The 24,267-nt window shown below is 44.7% G+C and overlaps 1 long non-coding RNA gene across 1 annotated transcript; it reads right to left on the reverse strand.

Moving 5' to 3' along the window:
* Positions 1 to 11,933: 11,933 nt before the first annotated feature.
* Positions 11,934 to 12,887, reverse strand: LOC134217854 (uncharacterized). Its single transcript, XR_009981169.1, has 3 exons — positions 12,583 to 12,887; positions 12,439 to 12,523; positions 11,934 to 12,381 (listed from the first exon to the last, which is right to left on the reverse strand). It is a non-coding gene; the product is annotated as an uncharacterized LOC134217854 (long non-coding RNA).
* Between the last annotated feature and the right edge of the window lie 11,380 nt (positions 12,888 to 24,267).

The following is a 24,267-nucleotide window of genomic DNA, read 5'->3' on the forward strand; positions in this document are numbered from 1 at the left end:
AGGCTCAGAAGCCTCCTTCAAGAGAGGCTCAGAAGCCTCCTTCCAAGAGGCTCAGGCCTCCTTCCAAGAGGCTCAGGAAGCCTCCTTCCAAGAGGCTCAGGCCTCCTTCCAAGAGGCTCAGAGCCTCCTTCCAAGAGGCTCAAGCCTCCTTCAAGAGGCTCAGGCCTCCTTCCAAGAGGCTCAGAAGCCTCCTTCAAGAGGCCTCAAGCCTCCTTCAAGAGGCTCAAGCCTCCTTCCAAGAGGCTCAGGCCTCCTTCCAAGAGGCCTCAAGCCTCCTTCCAAGAGGCTCAGGCCTCCTTCCAAGAGGCCTCAGAGCCTCCTTCCAAGAGGCTCAGAGCCTCCTTCCAAGAGGCTCAGAAGCCTCCTTCCAAGAGGCCTGGAAGCCTCCTTCCAAGAGGCTCAGAAGCCTCCTTCCAAGAGGCTCAGAAGCCTCCTTCCAAGAGGCTCAGAAGCCTCCTTCCAAGAGGCTCAGGCCTCCTTCCAAGAGGCTCAGAAGCCTCCTTCCAAGAGGCTCAGAAGCCTCCTTCCAAGAGGCCTCAGGCCTCCTTCCAAGAGGCTCAGAAGCCTCCTTCCAAGAGGCTCAGAAGCCTCCTTCCAAGAGGCTCAAGCCTCCTTCCAAGAGGCTCAAGCCTCCTTCCAAGAGCTCAAGCCTCCTTCCAAGAGGCTCAGAGCCTCCTTCCAAGAGGCTCAGGAAGCCTCCTTCCAAGAGGCTCAGAAGCCTCCTTCCAAGAGGCTCAGGCCTCCTTCAAGAGGCCTGGAAGCCTCCTTCCAAGAGGCTCAGGCCTCCTCCAAGAGGCCTGGAAGCCTCCTTCCAAGAGGCCTCAGAGCCTCCTTCAAGAGGCTCAGAAGCCTCCTTCCAAGAGGCTCAAGCCTCCTTCCAAGAGGCTCAGGCCTCCTTCCAAGAGGCTCAGGCCTCCTTCCAAGAGGCTCAGAAGCCTCCTTCCAAGAGGCCTCAGAGCCTCCTTCCAAGAGGCCTGGAAGCCTCCTTCCAAGAGGCTCAGAAGCCTCCTTCCAAGAGGCTCAGGCCTCCTTCCAAGAGAGGCTCAGAGCCTCCTTCCAAGAGGCTCCTGGAAGCCTCCTTCCAAGAGGCTCAGAGCCTCCTTCCAAGAGGCTCAGGCCTCCTTCCAAGAGGCTCAGAAGCCTCCTTCCAAGAGGCTCAGGCCTCCTTCCAAGAGGCTCAGAAGCCTCCTTCCAAGAGGCCTGAAGCCTCCTTCCAAGAGGCCTCAGAGCCTCCTTCCAAGAGGCCTCAAGCCTCCTTCCAAGAGGCTCAGAGCCTCCTTCCAAGAGGCTCAGAAGCCTCCTTCAAGAGGCTCTGGAAGCCTCCTTCCAAGAGGCTCAAGCCTCCTTCCAAGAGGCTCAGAGCCTCCTTCCAAGAGGCTCAGGCCTCCTTCAAGAGGCTCAAGGCCTCCTTCCAAGAGGCTCAAGCCTCCTTCCAAGAGGCCTGGAAGCCTCCTTCCAAGAGGCTCAGGCCTCCTTCCAAGAGGCTCAGGCCTCCTTCCAAGAGGCCTGGAAGCCTCCTTCCAAGAGGCTCAGAGCCTCCTTCCAAGAGGCTCAAGCCTCCTTCCAAGAGGCTCTGAAGCCTCCTTCAAGAGGCTCAGGCCTCCTTCCAAGAGGCTCAGAAGCCTCCTTCCAAGAGGCTCAGAAGCCTCCTTCCAAGAGGCTCAGAAGCCTCCTTCCAAGAGGCTCAAGCCTCCTTCCAAGAGGCTCAAGCCTCCTTCAAGAGGCTCAGAAGCCTCCTTCCAAGAGGCTCAAGCCTCCTTCCAAGAGGCTCAGAAGCCTCCTTCCAAGAGGCTCAGAAGCCTCCTTCCAAGAGGCTCAGGCCTCCTTCCAAGAGGCTCAGGCCTCCTTCCAAGAGGCTCAGAGCCTCCTTCAAGAGGCTCAGAAGCCTCCTTCCAAGAGGCTCAGAGCCTCCTTCCAAGAGGCCTCAGAAGCCTCCTTCCAAGAGGCTCAGAGCCTCCTTCCAAGAGGCTCGGAAGCCTCCTTCCAAGAGGCTCAGGCCTCCTTCCAAGAGGCTCAGGAAGCCTCCTTCCAAGAGGCTCTCAAGCCTCCTTCCAAGAGGCTCGGAGAGCCTCCTTCCAAGAGGCTCAGAAGCCTCCTTCCAAGAGGCTCAGGAAGCCTCCTTCCAAGAGGCTCAGGCCTCCTTCCAAGAGGCTCAGGCCTCCTTCCAAGAGGCTCAGAAGCCTCCTTCCAAGAGGCTCAGAAGCCTCCTTCCAAGAGGCTCAGGCCTCCTTCCAAGAGGCTCAGGAAGCCTCCTTCCAAGAGGCTCTGGAAGCCTCCTTCAAGAGGCTCAGAGCCTCCTTCCAAGAGGCCTGGAAGCCTCCTTCCAAGAGGCTCAGGAAGCCTCCTTCCAAGAGGCTCAGGAAGCCTCCTTCCAAGAGGCTCAGGCCTCCTTCCAAGAGGCTCAGGAAGCCTCCTTCCAAGAGGCTCAGGCCTCCTTTCAAGAGGCCTCAGAGCCTCCTTTCAAGAGGCTCAGGAAGCCTCCTTCCAAGAGGCTCAGAGCCTCCTTTCAAGAGGCTCAGGGCCTCCTTTCAAGAGGCTCAGAGCCTCCTTTCAAGAGGCTCAGGAAGCCTCCTTTCAAGAGGCTCAGAAGCCTCCTTCCAAGAGGCTCAAACCTCCTTTCCAAGAGGCTCAGAGCCTCCTTTCAAGAGGCTCAGAGCCTCCTTTTCAAGAGAGCTCAGGAAGCCTCCTTTCAAGAGGCTCAGAAGCCTCCTTTCAAGAGGCTCAGGCCTCCTTTCAAGAGGCTCAGAGCCTCCTTTCAAGAGGCTCAGAAGCCTCCTTTCAAGAGGCTCAGGAAGCCTCCTTTCAAGAGGCTGGAAGCCTCCTTTCAAGAGGCTCAGGCCTCCTTCAAGAGGCTCAGAAGCCTCCTTTCAAGAGGCTCAGGCCTCCTTTCAAGAGGCTCAGAAGCCTCCTTTCAAGAGGCTCAGAAGCCTCCTTTCAAGAGGCTCAGAAGCCTCCTTTCAAGAGGCTCAGAAGCCTCCTTTCAAGAGGCTCAGAAGCCTCCTTTCAAGAGGCTCAGGCCTCCTTTCAAGAGGCTCAGGAAGCCTCCTTTCAAGAGGCTCAGAGCCTCCTTTCAAGAGGCTCAGGCCTCCTTTCAAGAGGCTCAGAAGCCTCCTTTCAAGAGGCTCAGAGCCTCCTTTCAAGAGGCTCAGAAGCCTCCTTTCAAGAGGCTCAGAAGCCTCCTTTCAAGAGGCTCAGAAGCCTCCTTTCAAGAGGCTCAGGCCTCCTTTCAAGAGGCTCAGGCCTCCTTTCAAGAGGCTCAAGCCTCCTTTCAAGAGGCCTGGAAGCCTCCTTTCAAGAGGCTCAGAGCCTCCTTTCAAGAGGCTCAGAGCCTCCTTTCAAGAGGCTCAGAGCCTCCTTTCAAGAGGCTCAGAAGCCTCCTTTCAAGAGGCTCAGAGCCTCCTTTCAAGAGGCTCAGAAGCCTCCTTTCAAGAGGCTCAGGCCTCCTTTCAAGAGGCTCAGGCCTCCTTTCAAGAGGCTCAGAGCCTCCTTTCAAGAGGCTCAGAAGCCTCCTTTCAAGAGGCTCAGAAGCCTCCTTTCAAGAGGCTCAGAAGCCTCCTTTCAAGAGGCCTGGAAGCCTCCTTTCAAGAGGCTCAGAAGCCTCCTTTCAAGAGGCTCAGGAAGCCTCCTTTCAAGAGGCTCAGAAGCCTCCTTTCAAGAGGCTCAGGAAGCCTCCTTTCAAGAGGCTCAGAAGCCTCCTTTCAAGAGGCTCAAGCCTCCTTTCAAGAGGCTCAGAGCCTCCTTTCAAGAGGCTCAGAGCCTCCTTTCAAGAGGCTCAGAGCCTCCTTTCAAGAGGCTCAGGAAGCCTCCTTTCAAGAGGCCTCAGGCCTCCTTTCAAGAGGCTCAGAAGCCTCCTTTCAAGAGGCTCAAGCCTCCTTTCAAGAGGCTCAGGAAGCCTCCTTTCAAGAGGCTCAGAAGCCTCCTTTCAAGAGAGCTCAGGCCTCCTTTCAAGAGGCTCAGGCCTCCTTTCAAGAGGCTCAGAAGCCTCCTTTCAAGAGGCTCAGAAGCCTCCTTTCAAGAGGCTCAGAAGCCTCCTTTCAAGAGGCTCAGAGCCTCCTTTCAAGAGGCTCCAAGCCTCCTTTCAAGAGGCTCAGAAGCCTCCTTTCAAGAGGCTCAGAGCCTCCTTTCAAGAGGCTCAGGCCTCCTTTCAAGAGGCTCCAGCCTCCTTTCAAGAGGCTCAGAAGCCTCCTTTCAAGAGGCTCAGCCTCCTTTCAAGAGGCTGGAAGCCTCCTTTCAAGAGGCCTGGAAGCCTCCTTTCAAGAGGCTCAGGCCTCCTTTCAAGAGGCTCAGAAGCCTCCTTTCAAGAGGCTCAAGCCTCCTTTCAAGAGGCTCAGAGCCTCCTTTCAAGAGGCTCAGCCTCCTTTCAAGAGGCTCAGGCCTCCTTTCAAGAGGCCTGGAAGCCTCCTTTCAAGAGGCTCAGGAAGCCTCCTTTCAAGAGCTCAGCCCTCCTTTCAAGAGGCTCAGAAGCCTCCTTTCAAGAGGCTCAGAGCCTCCTTTCAAGAGGCTCAGGCCTCCTTTCAAGAGGCCTGGAAGCCTCCTTTCAAGAGGCCTCACAGCCTCCTTTCAAGAGGCTCAGAAGCCTCCTTTCAAGAGGCTCAGAAGCCTCCTTTCAAGAGGCTCAGAAGCCTCCTTTCAAGAGCTCAGAAGCCTCCTTTCAAGAGGCTCAGAAGCCTCCTTTCAAGAGGCTCAGAAGCCTCCTTCCAAGAGGCTCAGAATCAACCTTTCAAGAGTTTCACAAGCCTCCTTTCAAGGGCTCAGAAGCCTCCTTTCAAGAGGCTCGGAAGCCTCCTTTCAAGAGGCTCGGAAGCCTCCTTTCAAGAGGCTCGGAAGCCTCCTTTCAAGAGGCTCGGAAGCCTCCTTTCAAGAGGCTCGGAAGCCTCCTTTCAAGAGGCGCGGAAGCCTCATTTAAAGAGGCTCGGAAGCTTCATTTCAAAAGGCTCGGAAGCCTCCTTCCAAGAGGCTCGGAAGACTCTTTCTAAGAGGCTCGGAAGTCTCCTTCCAAGAGGCTCGGAAGCCTCCTTTCAAGAGGCTCGGAAGCCTCCTTTCAAGAGGCTCGGAAGCCTCCTTTCAAGAGGCTCGGAAGCCTCCTTTCAAGAGGCTCGGAAGCCTCCTTTCAAGAGGCTCGAGAGCCTCCTTTCAAGAGGCTCCGAAGCCTCCTTTCAAGAGGGTTGGAAGCCTCCTTTCAAGAGGGCCAGCCTCCTTTCAAGAGGGCTCAGAAGCTTCCTTTCAAGAGGCTCTGAAGCCTCCTTTCAAGAGGCTCAGAAGCCTCCTTTCAAGAGGCTCAGAAGCCTCCTTTCAAGAGGCTCAGAAGCCTCCTTTCAAGAGGCTCAGAAGCCTCCTTTCAAGAGGCTCGGAACCCTCCTTTCAAGAGGCTCGGAAGCCTCCTTTCAAGAGGCTCGGAAGCCTCCTTTCAAGAGGCTCGGAAGCCTCCTTTCAAGAGGCTCGGAAGCCTCCTTTCAAGAGGCGCGGAAGCCTCATTTAAAGAGGCTCGGAAGCTTCATTTCAAAAGGCTCGGAAGCCTCCTTCCAAGAGGCTCGGAAGACTCTTTCTAAGAGGCTCGGAAGTCTCCTTCCAAGAGGCTCGGAAGTCTCCTTCCAAGAGGCTCGGAAGCATTCTTATTAACAAACTTTCGAAGTCTAACAGGGTGGTGTTTCTGTCCACTAAGGACTACGAGTTCTTTCTCTGAGGAATTGCATCAGATCTTGAGTCTGGGGGAGGTTTTACTGTTATGGTGTTTCTCCAGTGGCGAGGGTCGTTGAATCGAGACGCATGTGCCCCATGTACGAAACCATCCAGGAGGTAAGTTCCAAAGCGTTGACAATAAATTGACGTACGTAAACTTGAAACCAATAGTTGGAACATTCGATTAACAAAACTGCACAATAAAAAGTATTCCAGAAGACGTCTTATCGCTAGAAATTTGAAATAAACGAGATAATGAAAGCAATTTCTTTTATTTCAGCTTCGGGCTTTGCTCGTACTGTAAAAGCTCCATCTTAAAATGCCCTTTGATACTATCACCAGCAATCAGTGCGCCATCATCCTAATGATCCGGTATCGCACTGATGAAGCAATCAATTTAATTCCAGAATCCTCCTACACGTCAGAATCGCCTGCTCATGCCACTCTCTACTGGTGTGGAATGCCATCAACTAGCAGCTACAGCTAACTATGCACATAGGAACCTCATAGCCATTTCGAGACGACAGTGTGGTGATGATTCCCCTGCAACTCCGACCCGGAACTTGCCAAAGTGACGCAATTCACAGCCTTGATTTCAGGTCCTGGTCAGTGGTCAGCAGCCTCGGGATCACCAGTCAACAGCATTGACTGGCCGTGAAGTCGGTTGGAGGGAAATGGAGAGCTGAGAAGTGAAATAGATAGTAATGAGGAAAACGGTATAAACGCACATTTACGGAATGGCAGACGATAAAAATAACTTTAAAGTCTTCCCTCCGGAACGACCGTCCTGTTGGACCAGCTCACGTAGCATCGCATCGGTCCGAGCAAGGTAATAGCGCTTGCAAGGAAGCCGAGAGTGGTTTAAAATAATGACAATCACGTAAATGACCTGTTCCCTTTGCCACCTCGTTTTCCATCAGCCTGGCAGCGTTGGAAGCCATGGGAACTAGCCGAACAGGGAGAGCACGGCGGCTGTTGCCGCAGCGATGAGCATGTGGTGACGAAATGGCACTCATTATAGTCATTATCAAGTTGTCTTTCGGTTTAGGTGAATGGGTGGCTTTTCTATTTTTTTCAATTGAATGCAGGAGGCTATTTCAGTTAATAAATTTATGGTTTGTTCATCGTAACAGGTCGCTCTGCTACAGCTGAGCTTGACTACTTTCTCATCTAGGGTTACTGTTTCGATTCATGTTTCTCCTATCAATAACAATATAATGAAAATTGTTTCTCTTCCTGTATTGTGACACCCATTAGAAAATCAGAAGATTATCTTACACTTTTGTATAATATGAACCATGTTGTAGCTGTATAAACTGTTGGCACATTCAATATTGGTGGATTCTCATACAAACAATACAATTCTGCATGCCCAACAAAATATACGTAGAAAGCATAGATTTTTGCTCATGTTTTGTGTTCTTTGTTTTCTGTTTAATCTTCCATAATGTTTAATCTGTATATATGAAACTCAATAATTGTATGTTTGTATGTATGTTCCAGCATAACTTCTGAACCAATTGACCGATTTCAATCAAATTTGGAACACACATTCTTTATCTTAAGGACGACGGTGGTCTTTGGAAAAGAGGGAGGGTATGGGGGAAGTAGTATTGTTTAGCAGTCGGTCAACTCAATGTAAGTCTTGAGCCCTATGACCGATTTGAACCAAATTTTATCAAATATTATCTGTCCTGAGGAAACGATTTTAGTGGATGTATATAGTTTATTTTAAAAGGGAGAGAGTGTGAGAGAGGGGTACTGTTTATTTATCGATCAATTCAGTATAACTTCTGAACCCATTTACCGATGTCGACCAAATTTTGAATTCATAGGAAGACCATATCAGACTGTGTGTCATAGATGAATGAGAGAGAGGGTATATTTATCAAACGAACAGTTTAGTATATCTTTTTATCGCATGGGTCAATTCAAACCAAATTTGTAAACACATATTCTCTACCTCGTAAGGAAACTATTATAGAGGGGATGGAATGGACTTTGGAAATGCGGGATGTTATTGGGGCTGGGTATTGTTTAGAAAACGACTTCTGAATCCTTTAGACATCATCTAAAATCCCATTTATTTAGTTCATCCGAGGTTCTTTGGCATTGTACAATGCTCCGAAAACCGATTGCCCGAATTTCTCAAAAATAGCAAATCCTCGACAATAACATTTTCCCGGAAATGACATTTCCCTAAAAATGACTTTAACGAAAATTATATTTCCCGAAAATGATACTTCCCGATACACATATCCCATAATATGACATTTCCCTGAAAATGACATATCCCTGAATGATGCAGCCCATTACCATAACAATATTTGGCGCAAGGTCATTTGACATGATAGGGCATTTGGGATAACTATGAACAGCATCAGAAAAACCTTTCTTAGAAAGCATGCAATTTCTGGGTATAAATCAATTATAATTGTCATCCTTCATCGGAATCATAGTTCGCCCAGTGAAAAGCAATAATTAATGTGCTTACTTCTGGATGGTGGATGTGGTTGCTTCTTTATGAAGTACATAGGTGTTACCGCAAACCCTATCGTTAAATCATATTTCTACATAGTAAAAGATGAATAGCAATCGCAATCAATTTCACACGGTTATTATCAAACTCTCATCCTGATCCCTAGCCTTCAGCTAAGGAGAAGAGAGAAGGTTCGCAGTAGCTCAATACTCTCGATTGCTTATTGATACCTGGGGTGGAATTGCGCATCTCGATTCGAACTTAATTCTATCGAGTCGAACATGTTTGGCATTACGGCTTTCGATTCGTCGTTCATCGTTCGAGTATGCTCGAGGAAGTACATGAATAACGAGATGTTTTGGCATTATGGAAACTCGATAGCACACTGAAAAACAACTCAAGGCGAACGAAAAACACTCGTCACCTTTATAGCTTTCGAATGTTGTTCGAGAGTCATTTATTGCTGAAAGTTTTTAACTATATTTGTTATTATATCTTTACGGGAAGAGAATAAATGTTTCATTATTGTATCTTAAAGGAAAGGATGTCATTAGTATACCTACTTTTATATGGTTACGGTTATGCCTACTACATGGTTTGCAGCCGCTTCGATCCCTTCACCCTCAAGGAAGTCCGTCATAGGTCTACTAAAGTTCATCAATACAATGATCTGATGGAATTCCTGCGTACGCATTTCATGGTTCTACAGTCGTTGGTATCATTGAAGTCTAGTTCATCTGAATTTAAATCATCGAAACTCAATACAGTCCACATCATTAATAATTCGACGTCCGGTTCCTGTCTGTTCTGTTCGAAGAACCAACACTCATCATTCAAATGCGAAGTGTTCCTGAAGATGGCCGTATCCCAACGCTTCGATCAAGTGAAAAGGAAGAATCTCTGCATCAATTGTCTCTCTTCCTTCCACCATCTAAAAACCTGTTCGTCCAGCGGATGTCATGTCTGCAACCAGAAGCACCATACTATGCTAAACCAACCTCCTAGCGATCGCTCGCCCTACCAGCACAAATCAAGCACACCGTCTGTTGCTGGTTCCGGTTCACAATCGGTGAACCAATCAAACTCCTCGAATCAGTCTTCCTCGCCATCTCGATCAACCTCTTCTTCAGAAGCACATCCACCCTTTGCCGCTACCCAAGCCTCAATTCTCGTTTGCACCTCGCTCGTTGGTCGCCGTGGGAAAGTTCCAGTTACAGTTCTGGTACAAACTTCCATCATCAAGATTTTCAGTACAAACGGAAGCACCCAGTGGGCCAGAACACTGTTGGATCCTGCATCGCAACTTGCGTTGATAGCCGAGAACATGGTTCAGAAGTTGAAACCTAATCGCTATCCCCGTCGTCAAGCAATTGGTGGAGTAGGAAACAGCCAGGTTGTTTCTAACCAAGCTGTGAACGTACGAATGGGTTCGCATTGTTCGGATTATACTGCCGTCGAACCCTGCCACATCCTGAAGAAGATCACACGTGAGCATTACCCTCCCCGATCCAAAGTTTCATGAAGCAGGCCCGATCGATCTGCTGTTGAGAATGGAGCTGTATTATGAATTCCTTTTGGATGGTTTCAGGAAGCTTGGCCCTGAAGAGCCTGTTCTACAAAACAACGTTTTCGGTTGGGTTGCAACCGGAAAGATGCGATTTCAGTACCATGCAGGTCAATCGAAAGTAGCCCGCGTTTGCAGCATGGAGAAGGTTGAAAACACACTCTCTCGCTTTTGGGAACTGGAGTACTGCCGGTCACCCTGTACACCGTCTCCTGATGAAACTTTCTGCGAAGAGCATTGCATGGCCAACACATTTCGTGATTAGTTGGGGCGACTCGTGGTAACACTACCCAAGTGCCCCGATGTCCCAGCTCGGGCGCTACGAGAATATTGCGGTTAACAGATTCCATGCACTGGAACGTCACCCGAAAAGCAGGCATATACTGAATTCATATCGGAGTATTTGCAACTCGACCACATGCGAGAAATCAACGACGTCAACGATAGCTTCCCATCCTACTAAGTACCTTGCACATCATGGCGTGGAGAAGGCAGATAGTACCACCACGAAATTGAGGGTAGTATTCGACGCCTCCTGCCGACCTGGGGTGTCACTAAACCAAACGCTTTTGGTAAGACCTAAGATCTTGTACGACGATCACTTATACGCAATTTCGCTTCGTTTTTGGATGCGTCAGTATGCCATTGTCGCAGATGCTAAAAAAATGTATCGTCGGATCCGCGGACATCCAACTAACTTCCCTCTTATACGTATCCTCTGACGGTATTCTAGTCGGGAGCAGTTGAAAACGTTCGAACCTACCAGCGTCAGCTATGGTACGGCTTCGGCGCTGTATTTGGCCACCAGGTGCCTTTTAGAGTTGTCTAAACAAGGATCCAACGATATCCCTCAAGCTGCAGAAATATTAACCAAAGACTTCTATATAAACGACATGCTCACCGGAGTCGAAGACGAGGACGATGGAGCATAACTATGTATCCAACTTCGGAACCTACTGAAGTCAGCTGGGTTTCGCCTACGTAAGTGGGCATCCAACTCCAATGCCATATTGTCAGCCATACCATCCGAGCTACGCGACTAGCGCTTGATGCTTGCTCTGGACACACCATTTACCATAGAAACTCTGGGAGTGATACGGGATCCAGCATTATTCCATTCCCAAATAGTCACATACGGACTCTATTACTAGAAGAACAGTATTATCGGATGCTGCGAAACTGTTTGACTCTAGGGTTGGTCGGTGCTGGCTAAAATATTCGTTCAAACCCTCTGGCGAAGCTCACATTCTTGGGATGGTCCTCTAGATGACCACCAACAACAGTATTGGCTTGCTTTTCACAACAGTCTGGATGGTCTACCATCAATTTCCGTTCCACGTTGGGTAGTCTTTGCCAACGCTCCAGTAAATATGGAACTGCATGGCTTCTGTGATGCGTCGATCCGAGCATACGCTGCATGTCTATATATTCGAAAAGTGATTCTAATGACGGTAGCATTTCCGTGCGTCTTCTGACTGCCAAATCCAAAGTGGCCCTATTCGGAGACTCGAAAAAGCAGAAAAGGGTCAGCCAACCCAGGAGCCATCTGGAGCTATCTGCGGCTCTACTACTGAGTCATTTGTACCATACGGTCAACTCCAGCATCGCTCTAAACACCCGATCCTTCTTCTGGTCGGACTCAACGATAACGCTTCACTGGCTCAATTCGGTTCCCTCCAGGCGGAAAACGGAAAACAACACCTAACAGTGAATGGTGTATGGGCTCATGTATCGGGCATGGAGAACCCTGCGGACATTATATCACGTGGGATGTAACCTAATCAGCTGAAGGAGTCCACGGTTTGGTGGACAGGACCGCCATGGTTGAAGCATCCGCCACGCTTCTGGCCTCCGCTCCTACAAGCGGAATTACAGGAGCTCCCAGCTGAAGCACTAAAAGAACGATACGTATCGCTACCGATTCGCACCCAGGAACCGAATAAGATATTTCACCTACGTTCGTCCTTTGCATCACTAATTCGTCTGATTGCCGTGATCCAACGTTTCGTCTACACAATCAAGCCAGAAAACCACTCTCGTGGATTTCTACAAACTATTGCGAGTTCCCGGTAGCGGGTAGAGCAGAACTACCTAAGCGGACAACAAAACTACAAGACTGGAGGGCTAAAGCGCCAACCAAAAAACAAAACGCCACAAATCTAAGTTTGATACATATATTCAGAGCATTTGCCCTTATTTGTACACCTACCTTCTTCCTACCTGTCCCTGATTTCTCTATGCTTCTCCTTTTACATCTTCTTACTAGTTAGACATTGGTTTGGTTACTCACGGTTTCTTCTTGTACTCTGTGTACCTTCTCCTTGTGTTCGGGGCGTCCCCCTACACTACCTTCTTGGCGGACTTCTCATCGCCACGATTTTTCTGCTGCCACATTCGCTCCTGGTCCCCCGCACGCATCGCAATCACTCCGCTGGAGTCCCCTCTGGCCGTCCAGTGCGACCTGGTAACTGGATGGGGTCCCTCCGAGTGATCCACTGAAGGGCTGCTTGTTCCCGAACGAATCTCCTCCGACTTGGTCCTGCCGGCCGAGTGAAACACACTCGATGAATCGGCAATCCGCCCGTCGCCTTGTCGCACCGCTGCCTCGATCACGATCCTCCCGGACCTCGATGATGGAAATTGGCTCCACGGAAAAACCCTGTTGAATCATTTATTTAGCTAAATGTCCACAATCAAATTTCTTTCCAGCACTTACCCAGTGGGGTATTTCCGCTCAATCTGATCAGCGTTTTAGCCTGTCCTCTCACCAGTCACACCACCAGGTGCTCGATCTTCGTCAGCTAATAGTGCAGAGAATGCGAGATTAGACTCCTCAATTGTAACTTTTGATGGCAATTACCTTCGGAGTAACAATAATTGGCACGCTCTTCCGTGATTCCTGTTGCGCTGTGGATGAATCAAACTCGCGCGCGTTGCCTCTTCTTCCTGCGGCTGCGTTGTGCCGTATTCCGAGAATTTGCAGCAGCATAAACCAGAAAAGGCAGGATTCTCTCACCTGTGTCCGCGTCACAAATCGCGATTCCACCCGCGGACACTGAGACGGAACGATGCCGCCTACCAGACACGAAACGGTCCGGAATTTCAACAACTTTTCTTAGCACTGCCCTGACCACTTTCACAGGCCTTAAAGAAATCTATTTTTTTGCCATTCGATGCAGGCAAGAGGTGGGTGACGAGTGACGATGACTTTTCGTTTCTTGCGTTCACTTTCTGTGCGACGTACACGGAAGAAATAAACTACCCAATAGTGAGTTTAATTCACCCAACCTCGAACATCCGTACGGGAAGCCAAAATTGAGTAAGTAGGGTCGAAGTAGCTTGCCTTTACTCCCATGTTAAAAAAGTACCCAACGGAAAATTTATTGACCCAAATTTAAGTTTAATTCACTCAATTTCGACCTCAGGTAATAAAACTCAAAATTGGCTTCCCGTATTGAGCTGGCGTCGTTGGATTGTTTGGCTCTTTTGTTTTTGACAACAAAAGAAAGAGTGGATGAAAGCGAAGAGAAAAAATAACTCAAAAGTAAGTTTTAAAGTACTCAATTTTGGGTACTTTTTTTCTTCCGTGTACGATGGTGTGTGCGTGTGCACGCGGGCAGATGTCAATTTGAGAAACGTCATTGTCCGATAGGTCTGTTCCATGTTGTTCGCGTACACGAAAAAAAAAGTACCCAGCGTTGAGTTTTTTTAAACTTATTTTTGAGTTATTTTTTCTCTTCTCTTTCATCCACTCTTTCTTCTGTTGTCAAAAACAAAAGAGCCAAACAATCCAACGACGCCAGCTCAATACGGGAAGCCAATTTTGAGTTTTATTACCTGAGGTCGAAGTTGAGTAAATTAAACTTACATTTGGGTAAATAAATTTTCCGTTGGGTACTTTTTCAACATGAAAGTAAAGGCAAACTACTTCGACCCTACTTACTCAATTTTGGCTTCCCGTACGGATGTTCGAGGTTGGGTGAATTAAACTCACTATTGTGTAGTTTATTTCTTCCTTGTACACGGAGCGCAGAAATGGCAGTTGAAGTTCGAAAAATCTGCACTGGATCAAAAGTGCTTTCCGCTTGTTGCGCTATTGTTTCTTCCAATTTGTGTTTGCGTTCGTTTACTTACTAATTATTTCTCATTAATTCAAAATCAAAACTAAACGTAACAAAACTACTGAACTAAATCAAGCCTTTTCATCATTGGTGCGTTTAGCACAAACAGAAGTGTTCCCAAACGAGATCGCATCAGTAGCTTCCGATGAACCACCCGGATAAAAATTTACAGTAACTTGTATGACATAACCCATTGAAATACAATAGATTGTGTGGCAAACAATACAAACTATTGTACGCTTATTGTAAAATGTTCACGGTTGTAAAAGATCTTTATTGTACGTCCATTAAAATAACAATATATTTAAATGTTACCGGATCATTCTATTATATTTTTATTGTTCGCTTATGTATAATATTGCTCATCCAAAAACTAAACAAATTTTAAAAGTATTCGGTTTGGACGATCTGGAAATCCGTCTAATATAATTGTATTAATATAATTTTGGAATATTTCATGGATTTATTATATTGATGAAATAACAATTGAAAACAATAAAATTACAATAGCTTTGCTTATTAATTGAATAAAAATGTTATTCCGATTCTAAAGTATATATTTGCATATTGCAGGTCTAGAAATGTTATGCAATAAAAAATGTAATTCAAAAAAATGAAAGGGAACAAAAACTTTTGCTTATCATTTTACTCGGAGAATGGCTGAATTCATTTGAGCGTGTACAGTTTTGTTTATAATTAGTGATGTTTAGAGATGAAAATAATGAAACTGTATGGTGCAGAAAGTGTCTTTTTCATTACAGTTTCTGCTGCTGGGCAAGCGGTAGATCACTATACGGCTTCTGTACCGTGGTAAGTATTTAAAGTGTTAGTGCGCGTTAGAGCATCTTTACTGGGAGCGAGTATTTTGATCAGTGCTGTCATTTTAGATTAGTCACTCTTTTTCGCATCGGTCACTATTTTCGGTTATCATTTTGGTGGCTGCATTCCGTACCGGTGACGTTCGACGTTTGATAGTTCATCAAATAGCAGCGCTGTTAAATTTGGTCACCTGTCAGCTGCGCTACTGTTTTAGCAGCGCGTTTAGTAGCGACCGGTAAAGTGTCAAGCTGACGCTGACAAACGGTTTATACTCACCACCGGTAATCGTAATCTTAGGGTGCGGCCAGAGTAGACGCGAAGTGCGATGCGAAGCGAAGCGTCCATACGATTTGACAGCTCCTTATTTTTGATTGTTATTCCCTTGCGTACAATTTTCGCGCGGCGTCGCGTAGACGCGTCTACTCTGGCAGGCACTTTATACTACATACAAAAGTTCAATGTACATAATGAACGCAGTGGTTCATTCCAAACAAAAAATAAATAAAAATTTTATCTTCATAATACCTGATGACATACCTGGTAACGTATCCTTGTTCCTTTACAGAAATGAAGGATATGATAAATAAAATACTGCTGCTTGCTGTTCACTGATTCAAGATCGTTCAGTGGCTAACATTGGCCAATCTTACCAACGGGATATAATAAGAACTGATGCAGGTATATTTTTCTTTTCTTATAAACTTCTAATAAAACTGACATTCTTTAATAATTTACATTTTTCACAGGTTTATGCACCCGTAGCCAAGTAACAGCAATGCGAGTTAAAATGAGTTAAAATCAAGTTTAAACTGAATTAAAATTAATTTGAAAATATAAAAAATTGTAAAACAATTAGTTGAATTGTATTTTTATTGTAATATTGGATTATAATGTATTCTAAATCCTGTTGTATTTCTATTGTAAAACAATAGAAACAGTAATTGAAAACATTTAAAACACAATGTTTTCTCTTGTTTTGTCGCTCGAAATCATCCCATTGAAGAACCGTAAAATCAATTGTTTTGCTCCGAATTTTGTATGGAAATTTTTCGATTTTTTTATTGTAAAGATATATAACAACCCCCCTTTTTAATTGTAAAAGTCCCATTTACCATTCATTTTATCGTGGAAAACCATTATTTCTCATGTGATTTTATTGTCAAAATTCCATTATATTCAATGGTAAAAATAATGTTTTAAATGGTGTTGTAACAATAAAATTTATGATATTTTAATGATATTTTTTAACCGGGCAGTGAAGTCTACTTCACCTTGCGCCTGTTCTGAAGGAAGGCATTTTACGTGTTGGTAGGCGTCTTAAAAATGCGTTGATTTCGGAGGACAGAAAGCATCCAATATTCCTTCCGACTCGTCACCCGCTGACTGAAGCTCTTATGGAGCACTATCTTCGCAAATATCTACACGCCGGACCACAATTGCTTGTGGCAAGTGTCTGGGAAAAGTTCTGACCGCTACACATCCGTAACTTGGTACGGAGCATGGTTCATTCATGCGTCAATTGTTTTCGATGTAAGCCTACTCCTGTTGAGCAACTCATGGGAGATTTTCCTTCGGAAAGAATAACGCCTTTTTTGCTCTTCCTCAACACCGGCGTTGATCTATGTGGACCATTCTATTATCGCAAGAATCGCAAAACAGTTTCTACTAAGTTTCTACTTCATCTGCCTTGTCACCAAAGCCATCCACGGGCAGCCCAAAAATTGTCCATTAAAACAGATGAAATTATCCTTAAACAATTGAAAAATGCTCCTTAAAAAAACTAATCATTTTTCCTTAAATTATTGAACAAATTACCTTGAAATATATAAAATGCTCCGTGTGAAAAGTGTACCGTAAAAACGAAAAAAATGTACCGTAAACAATTGAAAATGCTCCTTAGAAAATTTTGTAAGCGCAGATTTCGACAATTTCGAGTTCCTCAAGCCGTGGGTGGTTATAAGAGATATTCAAGTTACAAGATAAAAATTGTCGCTGTCGTGGCTGTCCGGAACATCTTTTGCTGGCGAGGATAGGGTGCTAAATGTCAATGAAGGAAAAATACATACAATTTGACAGTTCGCTACCGAACATGTTTCGGACAGCAGAACAAAGGGAACCGAAGCGACAATATTTATCTTGTAACTAAGATATCTTTTGTGGTTATGCAGGGAAATTGATGAATAAACCTATTAGCATTAAAAATATGCAATGTGATTTTAATGAAATTCGTATCGTCAAGCATGTTTATGTGATGTGCAGTTATATGGGACGTCTGTTTGTCTATGAGCAGTCTGGTGCACAATTTCTTCAACAATGCTTTGAATTGCTTGTAGGCTAAGATTACATTTTGTATAAGTTTATGGAGGATTTCATTTTTTTACGGAGCACTGTTTTTAGTTTAAGGAGCATTTTCTCAGGTTAAGGAGCATTTTTTATTGGTTTAAGGAGTACATATTTCTTCTTTTTAGGGAGCATTTTCCTTAGTTTTCGGAGCATTTTTCTGTTGAATAGGGTTACCAAGCAAAACAATCAGCTTCATACTCCAGGGGCTATACAATGGTGCATAAGATTCTACTTTATGACAGCCAACTTCAAGGTACTTTTTCAACTATTTTACAATAATTCTTATATCAATATACTGCGCAATTATCATTAGTTAAATAGCAAATCTTTGTTTTTCTAAGGAGCATTTTCAATTGTTTACGGTACATTTTTTTTCGTTTCTACGGTACACTTTTCAAATGTTTACGGAGAACTTTATATATTCCAAGGTAATTTGTTCAATAATTTGAGAAAAAATGATCAGATTTTTCAATTGTTTAAGGATAATCATGATTGTTTCATGATGCATTTACCATTTTCCCCGTAGAATTGGTCAATGACCTCTCAACGGGCGCTTTTCTCGCGACATCAAATAGATTCATCGGTCGCAGAGGAAAACCCGAGGCAATCCATTGCGACAATGCTCGAAACTTTAGAAGGGCTGCTCGAGAACTAGCAGAGCTAGCCAAACAATTCCACTCCCAACAACACCAGAATGCAGTTGTAAACCAAAGCACCAACAGCGAAATTCGCTTCAAATTCATACCCCCTTGCAGTCCGAGGGCTGTGGGAGGCGGCGATAAAGTCGTTTAAGCAGCATTTCGACGTTCGACCGTTGGCAATTCCGTTCCGTGGCAAGATGAATTTGTCACGCTGTTGGTTCGTATTGAAGCCTGTGTGAGCTTCAGACCACTTACGCCGATCTCCGCTACAATACCATTTAATTCCACCAAATCGTATTACCTTTATATATACGTATTTCGACCCCAACCGTAAGGTCGTTTTCAGTGTTTCGTACTTGACTCGACTCAAGACACTGAAGATGACCTTACAAGTGAACAGACTTGAGTCGAGTCAAGTACGAGACACTGAAGACTACCTTACAGTTGAGGTGGAAATACGTATATATAAAAGTAATACGATGTGGTGGAATGCGGAGACGAGCCAGCCTAGGGCTGAAAGTCTCCTTAATACAGACAAAAAAAAAGATTTGATGGAATTAAATGGAATTGTACTAAACTCGTCTCATAACAATGAAATATTTCTTAAAAAGTTTCAGTCTTTTAAAACCTCTCATTTTTTATCTGGCTTTATGGAAATGCGATGGTTTCCCTCTTCTAGTTCTAAGTCGGATACTAGTATTCCCTGTGTCAGTTAATTTATGTAGTAAATGCATTAATTTATGAAGTAAATGCATCGTAGTTCAGCAAGTCAGTAAAAATGTGATCAGGAGGAAATTCACGGTATATATGGTTGCATATTAGTGAAATATCGAACGCAAAAATCATTAAATTTGTAACTGCTATAACTTTTGATTCCCTAGATGAAATATTTTGAAATTTTCAAAGCAGACACCTGGATATTATATCTTTCGAAAGGCGAGTTCAGAATGGATGGACATATTTTTTTCGTTAATAACGGTCACAGGCACACCGTGCCGACGTCTAAGTGCCCGAGCAGGAGAAATTGACTTAATAATACTTAATTCTGATATTGATACCATACTCTGTTATGAACTAGCCCTACATAAGAGGTAAAATACCAAAGGAATAATACCAAAAACTAATATGCACAATACTTAAGCCATAACAAACTCAGTTAATAAATTGAATTTCAATACTACATGCAAAACTAATTATTATTCGTTTGGTATTGAAATACCTAAGCACGGTATGCCTCAAGTATTCTGCATATGCGTTTATGGTATATTGTTTTTTTGGTATTTTACCTCTTCTTCTTCTTCTTCTTATTGGCATTACATCCCCACACACTGGGGACAGAGCCGCCTCGCAGCTTAGTGTTCATTAAGCACTTCCACAGTTATTAACTGCGAGGTTTCTAAGCCAGGTTACCATTTTTGCATTCGTATATCATGAGGCTAACACGATGATACTTTTATGCCCAGGGAAGTCGAGACAATTTCCAATCCGAAAATTGCCTAGACCGGCACCGGGAATCGAACCCAGCCACCCTCAGCATGGTCTTGCTTTGTAGCCGCGCGTCTTACCGCACGGCTAAGGAGGGCCCCTCTTACCTCTTATGCAAGGCTAAATCATACCAATTTCTGTTATCGTAGTCGTTGCTCCTGCTCGGGTGGTGTTCCACCGGTTGAGCACACGAGGAAGGAAGCCGCCAAACCCACAACCAAGTCTGACGACCTGATTCGAGCCTTAGGTGCTTGCCAGAGTAAACGCGACGAGCGATGCTACGCGACGCGACTCACGTAAAAGAATAACAATCATTATCATCAGGCTGTCAAATTGCACTGTCGCGTCGCGTCGCATCGCACGTCGCGTTTACTCTGGCTTGCCCCTTAACGATGACGTTGACGTTTAGAAGAAGACTCAAAACAAACAAAAAGAAGTCACCCAAACAAAAAGAAGTCAAACAAAAGAAGTGTGCGTGATCCCTTTCTTTAAAAATATGCGTTTGCTCGGAATAAGGTATCGGTGGATGTTTTTCCTTCTTTAGAAATAGACGTTTGCCTGGAATAAGACGATTGTGGGTTTGATCCCTTCTTCAAAATCAGTCAATATTTTCAAAAGCATTCTTTTAATCAAATGATGAAGTATCAATAAGTAAACACAATTACCCTGTTACCCAATTGGTTTTATCATTTTCCGATTGTAAAAAAAAACTGCGAACCCAACTGGTTGATGGTTGATGTTTGATGTTTCAAGTTTCAAGAATACAAGTGCCGAAATGTTTGTTTTCAAAGTAGTTTTGACAATAGCTTGTGATAAATTTCATTCTTGAATAAAATCAACTTTTTTATTTTCTGGAATCCATGGAAATCTCGGAAAGTTATTTTCGGTTTCTGTTTCCGTAAAAGCTGGTTCTCGGCTAATAGGAAGCCCTTGTAACAGACTAACCAAATTGAACGTTGCTGAATTTGTTTCTTCATAGCTTTCCCACTGATAATCAAAATCAAACTCTAATATCTTCCAGTCAGAACAGCACAGTACTAAAGCCCATCAGAAAAGATTAAGTACGATTAATTTTGCACATCCAATTAGATACAAATTTCGAAATTATTAATTTAGATTTTCCGCTAGCAAAAACTTCATTCAGATTAAATGTTCCAAATCACCCGGCTCTGAATACCGACTGCCACACTGGCTTCATTCGTCGACGACTTCCCGCGCACGTCTTCTCGGTAGCAACTATGATGCCGGCAAGAAGTGATAAAATTTTGTTAATTTATATAAATTGCCGGGCCTGGAGGAAAGCCTGCTTCGTGTTTCTTCAATTCACTTCCGATTCGTTCGGTTCAAGCACTACTGTTAGGTGCTCTGTTGTAGTGGTACATATTTATAGTGTCGGTCCGGTGAGTCGAGTGCCTCCGCTTTCATGAGGATTTTCGTATTCTGGTAGGTCGGTGTATGTATTCAGAACGGTAAGAAATTGTTCCACTCGACGACCAAGAGGCAGGATTCAAAATTATAGAGCGCTGTCGAAGGTGTTTCAACAGCAGCGGCAGTGGCGCACTTCAACTCCTGAGGAGAGTGTTTATTACCCGAGCTGAAAGTGCTTTTTCAGGAAGGTAATTTCGCAATTCTCAAGAAGTTCACTTCGAAATTATTTTGACAGGAAGGGGTTGGTTTTGGAAGGTAAAAATTATTTCTTGCGATTGTAGTAATTTAGATTATTGGTGTTAGCGTTGGTAAACCTTTGGGTAGCGTAATGGTTATTTGACAATTTAGTGTGCAGCTTTCTCTCCAAAAAATAATATACCTGGATGTGTACATAGAATCAATCTCAAATTAAAATATGCACATGGCTTTAACTACAAGGCTTCCGAGATTTACGCGTTAAAAATTTGAGGTTTTGATAGTTGAGGATTATTTCTTAAGAAGACTTCACTTGATTGTACATCCTTGCATCTAGGTGAGGGTTTGGTTATTGCCTTAGGTCGAAGAAAATCATGAGATGGCTCACCACGATCCTCTTTGTCGAACGACCGATCGAGTCAGTGGAGTCAAGTAGAGTCAAGTCGAGTCAAGTCGAGTCAAGTCGAGTCAAGTCGAGTCAAGTCGAGTCAAGTCGAGTCAAGTCGAGTCAAGTCGAGTCAAGTCAAGGTCAAGTCGAGTCAACCAAGTCAAGGTCAAGTCAAGGTCAAGTCAAGGTCAAGTCAAGGTCAAGTCAAGGTCAAGTCAAGGTCAAGTCAAGGTCAAGTCAAGGTCAAGTCAAGGTCAAGTCAAGGTCAAGTCAAGGTCAAGTCAAGGTCAAGTCAAGGTCAAGTCAAAGGTCAAGTCAAGGTCAAGTCAAGGTCAAGTCAAGGTCAAGTCAAGGTCAAGTCAAGGTCAAGTCAAGGTCAAGTCAAGGTCAAGTCAAGGTCAAGTCAAGGTCAAGTCAAGGTCAAGTCAAGGTCAAGTCAAGGTCAAGTCAAGGTCAAGTCAAAGTCATGTCAAGGTCACATCGAGTCAAGTCGAGTCAAGTCGAGTCAAGTCAAGGTCAAGTCGAGGTCAAGTCAAGGTCAAGTCAAGGTCAAGTCAAGGTCAAGTCAAGGTCAAGTCGAGTCAAGTCGAGTCAAGTCGAGTCGAGTCGAGTCGAGTCGAGTCGAGTCGAGTCAAGGTCAAGTCAAGGTCAAGTCAAGGTCAAGTCAAGGTCAAGTCTAGGTCAAGTCGAGTCAAGTCGAGTCAAGTCGAGTCAAGTCGAGTCAAGTCGAGTCAAGTCGAGTCAAGGTCAAGTCAAGGTCAAGTCAAGGTCAAGTCAAGGTCAAGTCAAGGTCAAGTCATATAGATGTCGTATAGATTTTTTTTTACGGAAAAACTTTAAGTACAAGCTACAATAAATTGATGAAAAATAATGAAATTGCTGTAATTCCCTTCACTATACAATTCCATGGTCAGTGTTTGACAAAGTATGTAAATAGTTTCACCTTTGGAACAAAGTATCGTTACATAAAAATCCATTTGTCATTAACAAAAAGTATCTCCCTTAGTGCTACTGCCACTGTCATAAAATGCCCACAAGGACCGCAATGTACTCCTTTATCAGCTGCTGAAGGCTCTTGCCCGAGCCCTCTTTCTCATAATTACAACATTAAAGCAAACAGACACACACTTTATTCGCCCTCAGTTTCGTTCCGGCTGCCGCCGTTCCGTTGAGCCCTTATTTGAGCTTCTCCTCGTAAAAAAGGTATCACCAGCGCAACCCTCCCGTAAGCCGACTTGATTACAGATTACGCTGCTCTCGTCTGGGAAGTTGGCTCTCTCGAGATACCGAAGACATTGTACATTGCAACGGAGTGGTTTCCATGGCCGCCCCGAGATTGGCCTCACAGCAACTATCAGGTGCAGTTGGCAGGCTCCGGCGTCTGACACGTCGATGGGTATTAATTTCGATACTTGTTTCCCCTAGCTTTTGCGTCGATGACGATGGAAGAGGGATTATAGACGATGATTACTATATCTGGTATCTAAGGTCGACATCTTCAGAGCTTAGGGCACGAATTAGTTCATGTTTTTAACAATTAGGTTAGGACAGAGTGGAGCGCAGAGCAAATAATTAGTTTCGCACAGAATTTATCAGCTTTGAAGGCGTCATTTCATGTTAATGTTGTCGGAGAAAAGTAAATCAACTTGTCTGGAAGCGACAGAATGGCAGCTTCAAACAGATGCCGTCACCGGTTCCGACAACGTCGACGACGATGATGTGAAAAAAATAATGTCATGCATTTTTTCGATAACAACACATAACTGCCGTCAGCTTGTCGGTTAAAGTCGAGAACCAGCTCCGGGAAGCATCCCGCGTTGCAGCTGCAACTTGAAACCGTCAAACTCGGCATATCTGCTCTGCTGATCCAACTTCCTTGCCCGCACAACCTGGAGTTCCGCCGGGCGAAGAAAACGAACCAACCGAGCAAATGAGATATTTGCGCATAAGGAGAAAATTCCCAATTCAACCGGAACAGCACCGTTTGCAGCGTCATCCGATGGTGCTGCTGCTTATTGCGAGCTCGAGCAAAATGCACTCCAAACATCTCCACAAGTACAAATTTTGCGTGCAAATATCCGGGAAGCGGAAGCTTCCAGCGGACGGAAATTTACATTTAATCTAATGGAAGCAAAATACGACGCGCTGCCGAATGTGGCGCGGTGCAATTCCGGAGAATGCGTTTCTTGGAAACAGATTCGTTGAATTGGAAGGGCAATGCAAACCTATGAGAAGTTTGCTTTGTATCGATAATGATGGAAATGAGCCAGCGTAGCACCGGCATAGTGATTATGATTTATATTGACGAAGACAGTTATTCCCGAGCAAATATTGAGATCAAATTGATAACTTGATTTGATATTATGAATCTTCGGACGGGAAAAACTTTAAAATTTCTTCCGGGTCCCGAACTTGTTCGCTTAAATGAATGCACTTTCAATACTGAATGTAGATTAGGGTGGCTCAAATTAGTATGGGAAAAACTTTGTTCATTTTTTTTGATGGGCCGCCCTCTTATTCGGTTCTATTTGATGCCCTGATGCTCTGGACAAAATTTCAGCCAAATCGGTCAACGTTTGGGCGGTGCTAAACTCGTTGGAAGTTTATATGGAAAAATGTTTGCCGAAACATCCAAAAACAGTAAATTGCAGCTGGACTACACAACTTACGATGAAGAACTATGATACGCATTCAGATCTTGGAGAATTTAATACAGAATGTTATGCATAAAACCGCGAGAAGATTTGAGTTTGCCCGGCTAAGTTATTAGCATTTCTCTGCAGTGGGGTTTTAGAAAATTTCGTTTCTTTTACCTTTGAAAAGAAATAAATTCACCCCTACAACACTCCAGTAAAATGCTAATATCTTTGCGTAATTAACTCTAATCTTCTCGCGGTTTTCAGCATAACATTCTGTATTTTATTTTACAAGAACTGAATGAGTATCATGATTCTTGATCGTAAATTGTGCCGTCCAACTGCAAATCACTGTTTTTGGATGTTTCTGCATACATTTGTCCATATAAACTTCCAACGAGTTTAGCACTGCCCAAACGTTGACCGATTTGGCTGAAATTTTGTCCAGAGCATCAGGGCATCAAATAGAACCGAATAAGAGGGCGGCCC

This window comes from Armigeres subalbatus, chromosome 1 (genome assembly GCF_024139115.2).
Source record: "Armigeres subalbatus isolate Guangzhou_Male chromosome 1, GZ_Asu_2, whole genome shotgun sequence".
Lineage (NCBI taxonomy): Eukaryota > Metazoa > Arthropoda > Insecta > Diptera > Culicidae > Armigeres > Armigeres subalbatus.